At 37.2% G+C, this 12,034-nt stretch overlaps 1 long non-coding RNA gene across 1 annotated transcript in view; it reads right to left on the bottom strand.

Annotated features, from left to right (window-relative positions):
- Positions 1-12,034, bottom strand: part of LOC144333520 (uncharacterized) — a 174,915-nt gene that overhangs the window by 162,265 nt on the left and 616 nt on the right. The window contains exon 2 of the long non-coding RNA XR_013402226.1: positions 10,306-10,409. This is a non-coding gene — a long non-coding RNA (uncharacterized LOC144333520). The remainder of the gene's footprint in view (positions 1-10,305; positions 10,410-12,034) is intronic.

The following is a 12,034-nucleotide window of genomic DNA, read 5'->3' as shown; positions in this document are numbered from 1 at the left end:
TGCCACTGCACTCTAGCCTGGGCAACACAGTGAGACTCTGTCTCAAAACAAAACAAAACAAAACAAAAAACCAAGGAACATTGCAAGTGGGGCTCTTGAGCCTCTTGCTCAAGTCTGCTCTCACTCCATTCCATGGCGTGTACTTTTGCTTCAGTAAATCTGTGCATGCACGACATTGTTCTTTCATTGCTTTGTTTCTGTGTTTTGTCCAATTCCTTGTTCAACACGTCAAGAACCTGAATGACCATAGTCAATACCATCCACCAGTAACAGCAGCACTGGAATATCTCTGAACCTATTATGGTTTAGAAGGCTGTCTGATTAAATATTCTTTACTCAATTAAACTCTGTTTAATTTGTCTAAGGTTTTTATTTTCAAAAAATTTATGGCCAGAACTATTTATCCAATGTATAAGTAAGAAATAATCAGGATCAGATCATTTAGGGATTTGAAAACCAGCTTAAGAAGTGATAAATAGAAGTTCATTGAAGTCTTTTGAACAAATTGTCAAGATCCTATAGACACATAGAGGCTTATTCTGACTGTAGTGTAAAGAACATTTTAAAAGGCAATATAGGACATTCTGGAAAGATGATAGAGTAGAAGGAACCGACAATCTGCCTTCTCATGTAAATAACAATTACACCAGCAGAATCTGTCTGACATAACTTTTGAATCTCTGGAGTCTATTGAAAGTTTGCAACTACGGGGGGGAAGGGTTGGATGCTAAACTGTAGTTAACTGCGGTCAATTTCAGCTTTTAGCACAGTAGCAACCACACATTCCCTACCCCTAGCCCCATAGCAGACAGTTGTGCATGTGCTCCTGGAGCAGCCTGCACAAAGATTGCAACAGCCACGGGGGACAAAAATAACTTTTTCCTCTAAATATTGGCGATGTGTTGTCTGATCACTCATTGCTGCTTCTGATCAAAAAGGTGCAGATACAGAAAGGGGAACCATTGTTGTTGCATCTCCTCTGCTGTTGCAAGACCTGAGCAGACCTGTTCTACCTGAGGTGACATTCAGGCAATTTAAAAGGCCAGAACTCTGTACTCCTTTTATTTTCTCTATTTCTTTGATCTATAGATTTAATGCAACCCCTATCAAAATGCAATGGAACTTTTTCGCCAAAATAAAAAAACCCATTCTAAAATTCAGATGAAATTTTAAGAGACCCTCAATAGCCAAAATTACAATGAAAAAACATATTAGTGTGTCTTCTTTTGTGAATCATCCAAATGAGGGGCCAAGATGGCAGACTAGAAGTAGCTAGTGTGCATGGTTCTCATGGAGAGGAATGAAGGAATCGTTAAATACAACACCTTTAACTGAAACATCCAGGCACACACACTGGGACTAATCAAAGAAGCAGCATGACCCACAGAGAATGAAGAAAAACAAGACAAGAAAACAGCCCACCCAGGAGCAACACAGAGCCATGGGAACCTCCCCTGCCTAGAGAACTGTGAGTGTGTGACCCTGGGAAACCATGCTTCTCCCATGTATCTCTGCAACCCTCAGGTCAGGAGATCTGGTGAATCCACTCCACCAAGGCTTTCTGTCTGACAGACAGCATCATATGGAATTTTGGCAGAGCAACCACGCAGGCATGTGTGGAAACCCTGGAACCTTAGATATGTGGACATTCCCACACAAGTAGTTGTAGCTCCAGTAAAGTGGGAGGTTAGATCCCTGAACACAACCCTAGGAAAGAGGCTGAATCCAGGGGACTCAGAAATGAAGACTGCAGGCCCCATTTCCATGGCACCTCACAAGATAAGACCCACTGGCTTGGAATTCCAACCAGCGACTGGTAGTGGCATTGCACCTCCCTAAGAAGGAGCTCCCAGCAGGAGGGACAGGTCACCAGCCTTTACTGGTGATACCTCCAGGCACTGGGAAATCTGAGGTTACAAGACACTGGAATGGGCCACAAGCATACTGCAGTAGCCCTTTGAAAAAGTGGCCAGAATGTTACATAAGTGCCTGCTCCCATATCTGCTCACTGGGCAGGTCCTCCAGGCCTGAACTTCCAGCTACTCCCCACCGAGATATTAAGCCAGTAACAACTTGACAACTCCCTAGACAGAGCCTCCAAGGGCAACTGGAAGTGTCTCTGCCATTGCTGCTGCAGAGAAACTGCCCTTGCTACCATTACACTAAAAAAGGATCAAAGAACTTAAGTGCTTATCCACACTACCAACAAGCAGCAGTCGACCCAAGGAGAGGCCAGTCAGTCTCTCATGGGTCCCACACACTCCCCACTGCTTGTCACCAGACAGGGAACCCCTGGCTTGGGTTCACAGCACAGACCCTCCATCCTGGGCTGATTGCACTGAAGACTTGCTAACCTGGATTTCTCTGTAGTGGAGCCCCCAGGAGATAAGCAAACAACTCTTGGCTGCAACCACTAAGAATCCTTCCTCTGCTGCCTCCAAGTTGGGGAAGGAACATACACATTGAGATCACCCCCAGAGTTGCAGTGGGCAGTCCAGGAGTTGCAACTTATGATCTACAGCCAGCCATCAGTGATGAGAGGAAACCATATTTTCAGAGCATTGACAGAAAACATGGCTACAACTGTGAATAAACATGGGGGAGCCACACAGCCAAGAAAGAGTCTACCAGCTGACCAGTAAACCCAAGTGCCACCTGTTGGATCACACCCTAAAGTTTCAACATCAAAAATACTTGACTAACGTTCTCCTGCTCTGAAACAAGGGGCAATAAGTCAGCTTCAAATAAAAACCCTGCATAAAGCCCTGGTCAAGGGAAAACATCCAGAAAAGAAGTCTGTTGACTCTACTCAATCTACATTGCAGTCAAAGGAACACCCACACACAGAGTGAGAAAGAACCAACACAAGAACTCCAGTAACTCAAATGTCCAGAGTGTTTTATGCCCTCCAAATGACCACACCAGGTCTCCATCAAGAGTCCTCCACCAGGCTGAACTGGCTGGGATGGCAGAAATAGAATTCTAACAGACTTAAAAGTTCTAACAGACTTAAAAAAAAAGACATAGGCTGCCACACAATAATAGTGGGAGACTCCAATAGTTCACTGAAGTATTAGATCATCAAGGCAGAAAATTAACAGGGATATTCAGGACCTAAACTCAACATTGAACCAAATGGATCTGATGGACCTTTACAAAATTCTCCCTTCAAAAACAGCAGAATATATATTTTTTCTCATCACCAAATGGCACATGCTCTAAAACTCACCAATAATTGGACATAAAACAGTCCTCAACAAATGTAGAAAAAAAAATTATACCAAAAACAGTCTCAGACTACAACACAATAGAAATAGAAGTCAGGATAATGAAAATTGCTTAAAATGATGCAATTACATAGAAATTAAATTAAATGCTCCTGAATAACTTTTGGGTAAATAATGAAATTAAGAAATCAAGCAGAAAGAATGAGAAAAGAGATATAACATGCCAGAATCTCTGGGACACAGCTAAGGCAGTGTTCAGAGGGAAATTCATAGCACTAAATGCCCACATCAAAAAGTTAGAAGGATATAAAATTGACGACTTAACTTTACAACTGAAAGGAATAGAGAAGCGAGAGCAAATCAACCCCAAAGCCAGCAGAAGATGAGAAATCACAAAAATCAGAGCTGAACTGAAGCAAATTGAAACCCAAAAAACATTCTAAATATCAATAAATTAGAAGTTTATTTTTTACAGTAACAAAGTAGGCCACAACCATCTAGAGTAATAAAGAAAATAGAGAAGACCCAAATAAATACACTTAAAAATGATTAAGGGAATGTTACTACCGACCCCACAGAAATAAAAACAACCATCAGAAATTACTATGAACACCTCTACAAACTAGAAAACCTAGAAGACATGAATAAATTTCTGGACACATACACCCACTCAAGACTTAGCTAGAAAGAAACTGATTCCCTGAACAGACCAATAACAAACTCCAGAATTGAATCAGTAATAAATAGCTTACCAACCAAAAACAGCTCAGGGCCTGATGAATTCACAAGCAAATTCTACCATCTGTACAAAAAAGACTTGGCAGCATTCCTACAGAAACAATTCCAAAACTTGAGGAGGAGGGATCTCTCCCCAACTCATTTTATAATGACAGCATCATCTTGATACAAAAACCTGACAGAGACACAACAACAACAAAACAGATCAGGCCAATATCCTTCCATAACATTGAGTCAAAAATCCTCAAGAAAATACTTCAAATCAGATACAGCAGCACATCAAAAAGCTTATCCACCATGATCAAGTAGGCTTTTCTCCTGGAATGTAATATTGTTTCAACATACACAAATCAATAAATGTGATTTATCACATAAACAGAACTAAAGACAAAAACCACATGATTGTCTCAACAGATGTAGAAAAGGCTTTCAGTAAAATTCAACACATCATTTTAAAAACTCTCAATAAACTAGGTATTGAAGAAGTATACCTCAAAATAATAAGAGCCATCTATGACAAATCCACAGCCAACATTATACTGAATAAGCAAAAGCTAGAAACATTCCCCTTGAAAACTGGCACAAGTAAGTATGCTCTTTCTCACTATTTCTGTTCAGCATGGTATTGGAAGTCCCAGCCAGAGCAATCAGGCAAGAGAAATAACTAAAGCACATCCATATAGAAAGAGAGGAAGTTTGCAGATGACATGATTCTATATCTAGAAAACCCCACAATCTTGGCCCAAAAGCTTTTTCAGCTGAAAAACAACTTCAACAAAGTTACAGGATATGAAATCAATGTACAACAATCACTAGCATTCCTCTACACCAACAACGGCCAAACCAAGAGCCAAATCAGAAAAGCAATCCCATTCACAATTGCCACAAAAAGAATAAAGTACTTAGAAATACAGCTAACCAGGGGGGTGAAAGATTTCTACAATGAGAAATACAAAAAAAAAAAAAAAAAAAAAAAAAAAAACACCAAAAACCAAAAAATGCTCAGAGAAATCAGAGAAGACACAAATTTTCAAAATCCCATGCTCATGGATAGGAAGAATCAATAACATTAAAATAGCTATACTGCCCCATGCAATTTATAGATTCAATACAATTTCCATCAAAACACCATCATTATTCTTCACAGAGCAAGAAAAAAATATTTTTTAATCCATATGGAACAGAAAAAAGCCCAATTGGCACAGGCAATCCTAAGTAACAAGAACAAAACTGGAGGCATTATATTACCTGACATCAAACTATACTATAAGGCTACAGTAATCAAAACAACATAGTACTGCTATAAAATCAGGTACATAGACCAATAGAACAGAAATATAGCCCAGAAATAATGCTACACATCGATGATCATCCGATCTTCAACAAAACTGATAAAAACAAGCAATGAGGAAAAGAATCCTATTCAATAAATGGTGCTAGAATAACTGGCTAGCCATATGCAGAAGATTGAAGCTGGACCCCTTCTTTATGTCATATACAAACATCAACTTAAGATAGATTAAAGACTTAAATGTAAAACTAAAAATTATGAAAACCACAGAAGACAACCTAGGCACTACCATCCTGGACACTGGAGAAGGCAAAGATTTCATGACAAAGACACCAAAAGCAATTGCAACAAAAGCAATAATTGGCAAGTAGGATTTAATTAAACTTAGGAGCTCCCGCACAGCAAAAGAAACTATCAACAGAGTGAAAAGACAACTTACAGAATGAAAAAAAATATTTGCAAACCATGCATCTGACAAAGGTCTACTATCCAGTATCTGTAAGGAACTTAAACAAATTTACAAGAGAAAAACAAACAGCTCAATTAAAAAGTGGGAAAGGACATTACTTCTCAAAAGAAGCATACATGTAGCTAACAAGCATATGAAAAAAAGGCTCAATATCACTAAGTTTTTAGAGAAATGCAAGTCAAAATCACAATGAGATATCATCTCACACCAGCCAGAGAATGGCATAATAAAAAAGCCAAAAAATAATAGATGCTGGCAAGGTTGTGGAGAAAAGGGAACATTTACACACTGTTGGTGGGAGTGACGGGAATGTAAATTAGTTCAAGCATTGTGGAAAGCAGTATGGTGATTCCTCAAAGAGCTAAAAAAAAGAACTACCGTTAGACTCAGAAATACCATTACTGGGTGTATACCCAGAGGAATATAAATCACTCTACCATAAAGACACATGCAGAGGAATGTGTCTCTGCACATTCACAATAGGAAAAACATGGAATTAACCTAAATGTCCATCAATGACAGATTGGATAATGAAAATGTCATACATATACATCATGGAATACTGTGCAGCCATAAAAATGAATGAGATTTTGACCTTTGCAGGAACATGAATTGAACTTGAGGCCATTATCCTTAGTAAACTAATGGAAGAACAGAAAATCAAATACCACGTTTTTGTTTATAAATTGGGAGCTATGTGATAAGAACTTATGAACACAAAGAAGAAAACAACAGATACTGGGGTCTACTTGAGTGTGGAGGGTGGGAGGAGGAAGAGGAGCAGAAAAGATATTAGGTACTGGCATTAATATCTGGATGATGATATATGTACAGTAAACCCCTGTGATATGTGTTTATTCATGTAAGAAACCTTTACATGTACTCCCAAATCTAACATAAAATTTAACCTGGGGGAAAGAAAAGAGAATTGTCTAGCCATGACTTTTCCTACCTTTTAGTGAAATAATAATAATAAAATTGATGTGTTGCTTCAGTTTCTTGTATATCCTGGATTAGTCTCTTGTTGGATGAATAGTTGGCAAATATTTTCTCCCACTTAACAGGTTCTTTCTTTTGCTGATTATTTATTTTGTGGCATGGGAGATTTTTAGTTTAATATATTCCCATTTGCCTATTTCTATTTTAGTTGTCTGTGCTTTTGAGGTCAAAGTCATAAAATATTTGCTTAGACTATTGTTGTCAAGTATTTCCCCTGTGTTTTCTTTCAGAATTTTTATAATTTAAGGCCTTACATTTATGTCTTTAATTTCACCTTCAGTTGATTTGTGAACATGTTAAGAGATAATGGTCCAGTTTCATTCTTCTGCATATTGCTATTTGGTTTTTAAGAGAGTGTCCTTTTGCCAGTGTATATTCTTAGTGCTTTTGTCAAAAATCAGTTGTCTGTACATAAGTAGACTCCCTTCTGAGTTTTTCTATTCTGTTCCATTGGTCAATGTGTATATTTTTATTCCAATACCATGCTGTTTTGATTATTATACTCTTGTAATACATTTTCAAGTCAGGCAGTGTGATACCTCCAGTTTTGTTTGTTTTGCTCACAATTGCTTTAGCTATGCTGGCTCTTTTTTAGTTTCATGCAAATTTTAGAATTATTTCTTCCATTTTTGTGAAAAACGTTAATGGTATTTTGATAGGAATTGCACCAAATTCATACATTGCTTTGGGCAGCATGGTCATTTTTACAGGATTAATTCTTCTAGTCCATGAGAATGAGATGTCTTTCCATTTATTTGTCATTCATCAGTAATGCTCAACATCACTAATCATCGAGAAAATGCAAATAAAAACCACAATAAGATATCATCTTACACAATTTAAAATGACTACTATTAAAAAGTAAAATAAAATAAATAACAGTTGATGATAAGGACGTGGAGAAAACAGAACTCATACTCTGTTGGTGGGAATGTAAAGTAGTAGAACCATTGTAGAAAACAGTGTGGAGATTTTTCAAAAAACTAAAAATAAATTCATCAACCTCACTACTTGGTATCTATACAAAAGCATAGAAATCAGTATATCACAGGAATACCTACTCTTGTATATTTATTGCATCACAATTCACAATAGCAAAGATACACAATCAACCTAAGTGTTCATCAGTGGATGAATGGATAAAGAAAATGTGGTACATACACACAATGGAATAGCATTTGCCAATTAAGAAGAAAATCATGTCATTTGCAGAAAGTTATATGGAACGGGAGGTTATTATGTTAAGTGAAATAACTCAGGCAGAGAAAGACAAATATTGCATGTTCTCCCTCATACGTGGGAGCTGAAAAAGCTTACTCATAAACATAGAAAGAAGAATGATAGATACTAGAGGCTGGGATGAGGGGATATGAGGGGGAATTAAGAGAGATAGCTTAATGGGCATGCACATACCATTAAACAAAAGGTGTAAGTTCTATTGCTTAACTGCAGAGTAGGATTAATAACAATGTAGTGTATGTTTATATATACACACACAATGTACACACACAATATGTGTGTGTGTATATGTGTGTGTGTGTATATATACATATATATGTATAGTATATATACAAATGGAAGTATTTGGATAATGTATGTGTGTATATATATCTCACAGATTATCTCTATACAATATAATATATATACACATACATACATACATGCAAGTGCTGGCAAATATGTAACAAAATTAAAACCCTCATGCACTTTTAGTAGGAATGTAAAAGGGTACAGTCACTGGGGAAAACCATATGGTGGTTCCTCAAAAAAATAAAAATAGGATTACCATATGATCCATCTGTTCCACTTTGGGTATATACCCAAAAGGAATTAAAAGGAAGTGCTTGAGGAGATATTTGTACATTCCTATTTATAGTAGGATTATACACAATAGCTAAGATATGGAAGCAACACAAATGCCAATTGATGGATGAATGGAGAAGCAAAATGTGCTATATTCATAAAATGGAATATTAGTCTAAAAAGGAATGGAATTCTTCAATGTGCTATAGTATGGATGAGCATTGAGGACATTATGCTAAGTGAAACAAGTCTGTTATAAAAAGACAAATATTTCTATAATTCCACTTATATGAGGAACTTTGAGTACTGAAAATCATAGAGACCAAAAGTAGAATGTGGGTTGCCAGGGCTTTGACAGAGGGGCAAATAGGGATTTACTGTTTGATGTGTACAGAATTTCAGTTTGGGAAGATGAAAAAGCTCAGATGAATTGTGGTGATGGGTGCACAACGTGAATGTACTCAATGCGTCCACCTGTACACTTAAAATGGTTAAAACAGTACATTTTATGTTATGTAGATTTTACCAAAATAAATAATAAAATTTTCTGTTTTTGAAAATACTTTGTGGGAGAATGTATCCCACAGAGTGGAAGAAAATATCTTTAAAACATATATTGACAATGACTTGAATCTAGAATACATTACCTCTCAATTTCATGATGCATTTACAATATTTTTTCCTTTCTGTTTTCCCTTAAAACAGTATACTAATATTTTTGAAACACACGGTGAAGGCATGTAAGTGCCTGAGGTGGGATCCTGGCTCTGCCATTATTTAGCTAGGTCATCTTGGATAAGATATTTAGCTTCCTTCTGTACCAGAATTTGTCACCTGTAACATCTCTTTCACTAAAGATTGAATATACTAATCTGTATAAAATTCTTAGCACACGTAATAAGCATGTAATATATATTAACTAATATCAAATCACTTTGCTCCTTTTCTTCTGGTAAAAGTGGATGTGCTATTTAGTCTACAGTTATTATTCACTGGCTGAGGTATGGACATTTTTGGAGTAAAATACAAAAAACACTTTAACTTTAATTTGGTTTAAGGTCATTTGTGTCTTCATTTCACAGGAGAAAATTATTGAAAAAAATCCTCTGAAGAGTCCAGCTCTACTTTATAACTTGTGATTTTTGGCTATAGCTCCAGCTTATGAAGAAGAATGACTGACTGATTATTGCCTTGCATATGTCATTTCCATAGGGACTTCAAAGATAAAGCTGAGGGCACATGTCAACGATGTTGAGTTCAGCTATCACAACATTTTCAAAACTACCGTTTCCATTTTACCAAAAAGGAAAAGAATCAGTTTCAGGTGTCAATGCAGACCATGAAATTTAGCAAACTGTGTGTCAACATGTGACTAATTTTGAGAAGAGTGTCTTTTGATTTATATTGGATATCTGAAAAAATACCTATGACCTAAAATATTTATGATATACTGAATTATTATCCCTTCTGGACTAAAAGTATGGTAAAAATCAGCATAATTTATTTGATCATGTGATGTCCAATATATGACAAAAATAAAGCTATCAACTAAAAGAAATATTTTCTTTTCCTAGGAGCAGAAGTATCAGGAGTTTGTAGCATTAAGCTCACAAATTTTAGGAGGCTGGATTCCAAATCCCAGGACATGAGGTCCAAGTATGTAGTGTTCCAGTAGTTCAAACAAGTATCATTGCTCTTTGGCTAAATATCTTGCCAGAGAATGGGCATTTAGAAAAGGAGATACTTTCAGCAAGTTCCCATCCTTTTAATCCACGTACCTCTGTTTCTGTGATGCAAAGTGATAGTGAGTCCAATGATTACACACATTGAAGAGAAAACTATCCCAATGCCTATCAGGCAGGGAGAATTCCAGTCACAGCACCTACCTGAAGAAGAAGAGATATTGTAATTATTAGTTATTGGTGTGGAGGCACTTTATATTGGGGCACAATGTGTCAAGAAATCAAGAGGTATGTTTTGATGCCACCCCCCTGAATTCATTTAGATTTGGGCTAAGGCTTAGGTCTAAAGATCAGAGAGCTGTGGGTGACAGAGACAAGAAGAACGGCTGTTTCTAGGATGGGACAGGTTTGGGTTGAGGCTCAACAGGTCTGGAGGAAACAAATCCTTCTTTCTCTCCATCTAGTCCATCAATCAATGGGCTTCATTAGAGCACTAGATGGAGTTACGCTCCGATTGTTATCATTTCACCTGGGCTTGAAAGAGGCTGGGAGTCCAATAGTTCTGGAGACCTGTGAATTGCCTAAAAGATCATATGAGCTTTGGATATACGAATCTCATGAGTAAAAGTGTTTTCAACAAAATAATATTAAAAATCTTCTTTAGCACATGTAACAGCAACATCACTTGGCTATCTAGTCTGTCCATAAAATAGTCTATGATGTGCTTACTACTACAGGTGATGCCATTCCACCACTGGAGTGTTATAGGCACACTGGAACTTAGTGGTTAAAATATGGAATACAGTGTCCATGTGGCTTATAATCGATCTTGTTTCCTACAATTACAAGCTGTGTGATTTTAGGTGCAATAGTTAACTTTGGTGTGTTTATTTTCATAATGTAGAAATTAGAGGCATAATAAAATTTAATTCAAAGTGTATTATGGAAGTTAAATGCACTAATTTCTGTGTATCTGTTGGTGTGGAGTTTTTCAGTAGTAAAAATACAACAAATGTTAGCCTCTAATGATTATGTAATAATTGCTATTATAAAACTAATTCTGCATCCTTAAAAATGATTTATTCCAACTGATTCACCAACACCTTTTAAATAAAGTTGAAGAGATTTTCAGAAACTCAAATTATGCCCATGAGAAACAGTTGAATAACTGGGCACACTCAGTTTGGCAAAGGTCAATTTAGAGATGCTCCTGACTACTAATCTCTGAAGAGCTATCTGGGAAATGTCAGTTGTTACACATGTGACCTTAGAATGTTCAACAAACTGTAAGATACACAGAAGCAGGTAAGTATTAAATAAGGACAAGCATTAAAAGATGTATTGAAGTAGGAACATTAGAAAACACAAATCTCTAAAACCTTGGATAGTGTAAATAAGCCGATAGAAGCTACAATACAGTTTATTTTGCAGAACAGCAGCTAGCAGGGGTGAACGTTGGGGACTGGTGGCTTTCTGGTGGAGTGGTGTCTTCCCCAACCACAGTGGTGGAAAATGGCAGTTCTGAGGGTCAGATAACAGAGTTCAGGCCAGAAGAGCAGCTGGAAATGTAAAGGGAAAATCCAAGAAGCGGAGAGACGTGCAGCAGGACCAAGACCCAAATCCTTCACTGACAGCAGAACTGTGGTGGGAGGAGGACTGGGGACCTGGTGAAAAGCAGGAGGAGACCACAGGAGACTACTCTTCAAACATAGAGCTCTGCCAGAAGAGATCTGTGAGTCTGAAGCTTCTTAAATTGAGCATAACCCCAAATCATGAACAGTTATTTTTTTGTCTCTTAAATTTTCTTGCTTATCGTGCAAGTTCC

This window comes from Macaca mulatta, chromosome 1 (assembly GCF_049350105.2).
Source record: "Macaca mulatta isolate MMU2019108-1 chromosome 1, T2T-MMU8v2.0, whole genome shotgun sequence".
NCBI lineage: Eukaryota > Metazoa > Chordata > Mammalia > Primates > Cercopithecidae > Macaca > Macaca mulatta.
The sequence above is the reverse complement of the archived record's forward strand: the minus strand, read 5'-3'. Positions and strand labels throughout refer to the sequence as shown.